Below are 4198 nucleotides of genomic sequence, written 5' to 3'. Positions count from 1 at the left end.
GGGTAGGGGGCCTATGTAAAGTAAACTATACTCAACTTTCAATTTTCTTCTTCTGTACGCTTTCCCTACAGCATCTGAAAGAAAAATAAAGAGTATGAATTAGTAAAATTGTTTAAATGACAGGGTAGGGGGCCTATGTAAAGTAAACTATACTCAACTTTCAATTTTCTTCTTCTGTACGCTTTCTCTACAGCATCTGAAAGAAAAATAAAGAGTATGAATTAGTAAAATTGTTTAAATGACAGGGTAGGGGGCCTATGTAAAGTAAACTATACTCAACTTTCAATTTTCTTCTTCTGTACGCTTTCTCTACAGCATCTGAAAGAAAAATAAAGAGTATGAATTAGTAAAATTGTTTAAATGACAGGGTAGGGGGCCTATGTAAAGTAAACTATACTCAACTTTCAATTTTCTTCTTCTGTACGCTTTCCCTACAGCATCTGAAAGAAAAATAAAGAGTATGAATTAGTAAAATTGTTTAAATGACAGGGTAGGGGCCTATGTAAAGTAAACTATACTCAACTTTCAATTTTCTTCTTCTGTACGCTTTCTCTACAGCATCTGAAAGAAAAATAAAGAGTATGAATTAGTAAAATTGTTTAAATGACAGTATAGGGGGTCTATGTAAAGTAAACTATACTCAACTTTCAATTTTCTTCTTCTGTACGCTTTCTCTACAGCAACTGAAAGAAAAATAAAGAGTATGAATTAGTAAAATTGTTTAAATGACAGTATAGGGGGCCTATGTAAAGTAAACTATACTCAACTTTCAATTTTCTTCTTCTGTACGCTTTCTCTACAGCATCTGAAAGAAAAATAAAGAGTATGAATTAGTAAAATTGTTTAAATGACAGGGTAGGGGGCCTATGTAAAGTAAACTATACTCAACTTTCAATTTTCTTCTTCTGTACGCTTTCTCTACAGCATCTGAAAGAAAAATAAAGTGTATGAATTAGTAAAATTGTTTAAATGACAGTATAGGGGGCCTATGTAAAGTAAACTATACTCATCTTTCAATTTTCTTCTTCTGTACGCTTTCTCTACAGCATCTGAAAGAAAAATAAAGAGTATGAATTAGTAAAATTGTTTAAATGACAGGGTAGGGGCCTATGTAAAGTAAACTATACTCAACTTTCAATTTTCTTCTTCTGTACGCTTTCTCTACAGCATCTGAAAGAAAAATAAAGAGTATGAATTAGTAAAATTGTTTAAATGACAGGGTAGGGGCCTATGTAAAGTAAACTATACTCAACTTTCAATTTTCTTCTTCTGTACGCTTTCCCTACAGCATCTGAAAGAAAAATAAAGAGTATGAATTAGTAAAATTGTTTAAATGACAGGGTAGGGGCCTATGTAAAGTAACTATATACTCAACTTTCAATTTTCTTTTTCTGTACGCTTTCTCTACAGCATCTGAAAGAAAAATAAAGAGTATGAATTAGTTAAATTGTTTAAATGACAGGGTAGGGGCCTATGTAAAGTAAACTATACTCAACTTTCAATTTTCTTCTTCTGTACGCTTTCTCTACAGCATCTGAAAGAAAAATAAAGAGTATGAATTAGTAAAATTGTTTAAATGACAGGGTAGGGGCCTATGTAAAGTAAACTATACTCAACTTTCAATTTTCTTCTTCTGTACGCTTTCTCTACAGCATCTGAAAGAAAAATAAAGAGTATGAATTAGTAAAATTGTTTAAATGACAGGGTAGGGGCCTATGTAAAGTAAACTATACTCAACTTCAATTTTCTTCTTCTGTACGTTTTCTCCACAGCATCTGAAAGAAAAATAAAGAGTATGAATTAGTAAAATTGTTTAAATGACAGTATAGGGGGCCTATGTAAAGTAAACTATACTCAACTTTCAATTTTCTTCTTCTGTACGCTTTCTCTACAGCATCTGAAAGAAAAATAAAGAGTATGAATTAGTAAAATTGTTTAAATGACAGGGTAGGGGCCTATGTAAAGTAAACTATACTCAACTTTCAATTTTCTTCTTCTGTACGTTTTCTCCACAGCATCTGAAAGAAAAATAAAGAGTATGAATTAGTAAAATTGTTTAAATGACAGTATAGGGGGCCTATGTAAAGTAAACTATACTCAACTTTCAATTTTCTTCTTCTGTACGCTTTCTCTACAGCATCTGAAAGAAAAATAAAGAGTATGAATTAGTAAAATTTGTTAAATGACAGGGTAGGGGGCCTATGTAAAGTAAACTATACTCAACTTTCAATTTTCTTCTTCTGTACGCTTTCCCTACAGCATCTGAAAGAAAAATAAAGAGTATGAATTAGTAAAATTGTTTAAATGACAGGGTAGGGGCCTATGTAAAGTAAACTATACTCAACTTTCAATTTTCTTCTTCTGTACGCTTTCTCCACAGCATCTGAAAGAAAATTAAAGAGTATGAATTAGTAAAATTGTCTAAATGACAGGGTAGGGGCCTTTGTAAAGTAAACTATACTCAACTTTGAATTTTCTTCTTCTGTATGCTTTCTCTACAGCATCTGAAAGAAAAATAAAGAGTATGAATTAGTAAAATTGTTTAAATGACAGGGTAGGGGCCTATGTAAAGTAAACTATACTCAACTTTCAATTTTCTTCTTCTGTACGCTTTCTCTACAGCATCTGAAAGAAAAATAAAGAGTATGAATTAGTAAAATTGTTTAAATGACAGTATAGGGGGCCTATGTAAAGTAAACTATACTCAACTGCCAATTTTCTTCTTCTGTACGCTTTCTCTATAGCATCTGAAAGAAAAATAAAGAGTATGAATTAGTAAAATTGTTTAAATGACAGTATAGGGGGCCTATGAAAAGTAAACTATACTCAACTTTCAATTTTCTTCTTCTGTACGCTTTCCCTACAGCATCTGAAATAAAAATAAAGAGTATGAATTAGTAAAATTGTTAAAATGACAGTATAGGGGCCCTATGTAAAGTAAACTATACTCAACTTTCAATTTTCTTCTTCTGTACGCTTTCTCTACAGCATCTGAAAGAAAAATAAAGAGTATGGATTAGTAAAATTGTTTAAATGACAGGGTAGGGGCCTATGTAAAGTAAACTATACTCAACTTTCAATTTTCTTCTTCTGTACGCTTTCTCTACAGCATCTGAAAGAAAAAGAAAAAGTATGAATTAGTAAAATTGTTTAAATGACAGGGTAGGAGCCTATGTAAAGTAAACTATACTCAACTTTCAATTTTCTTCTTCTGTACGCTTTCCCTACAGTATCTGAAAGAAAAATAAAGAGTATGAATTAGTAAAATTATTTAAATTGTTAGGTATTTTTATCCCTGGGTTTGTACCAGTTTCCTGGGATCTGAAGAGCAATTCATAATTTATAAAGTCAATAAAAAGTTTACATTATCACTATCAAATATGAAACAAATACTATACTACATAAAACGAAATTCAACACCTATCAACCTAACCTGAACTTGTTGAACTATAAAACTGTTTAAAACCCCTTTCTGTCCGACACTGTTTAAACCAACTGTTGGAAACTATAGTCTGAAACCTAAATGTATAGAACTGGTTTGACCTAAATGTATGGAACGGGTCTAAAACCTAAATGTATGAAACTGGTCAGACGGTTTGGAACTATTGTCTGACACCTAAATGTTTGGAACTGGTCTGAAACCTAAATGTTTGGAACAGGTTTGAAACCTAAATGTTTGGAACTGGTCTGAAACTTGTCTGAAACCTAAATGTTTGGAACTGGTCTGAAACCTAAATGTATGGAACGGTCTGAAACCTAAATGTATCAAACGGACTGAAACCGAAATGTATCAAACGGACTAAAACCTAAAAGGTATAAAACTTTATTTAATAAAAATGTCTATAACTATCTGAACAACAGGGCAGCACTAAGGCATGGTAATTGTCAGCAAACACTCACTGCAATAGTGAGAGATGTGAGACGCAAAACCTTAGCACCAGCCCTGTTTGGACAATCTGTACCGAACCAACAGTCTCAGCCCTTCCAATATTCTTTCCGCAACCGTCTGCCTGCTATTCACTACTTTCTTTCCAACCTATCCGATGTTAACTGTCTGCTGTCTTCGGTACAAATGACGATTTGAACTGAATAGCTACCATTTATTTATACTTCTAACGCGGACCTCGAAGAGAGCACCCTAGCAACAATTATACAGGTTAAGGGTCTGATAGCAACCACGGATAAAGGGATGATTTTT

Source organism: Mytilus trossulus, chromosome 4, assembly GCF_036588685.1.
Source record: "Mytilus trossulus isolate FHL-02 chromosome 4, PNRI_Mtr1.1.1.hap1, whole genome shotgun sequence".
NCBI classification, from domain to species: Eukaryota; Metazoa; Mollusca; class Bivalvia; order Mytilida; family Mytilidae; genus Mytilus; species Mytilus trossulus.
The sequence above is the reverse complement of the archived record's forward strand: the minus strand, read 5'-3'. Positions refer to the sequence as shown.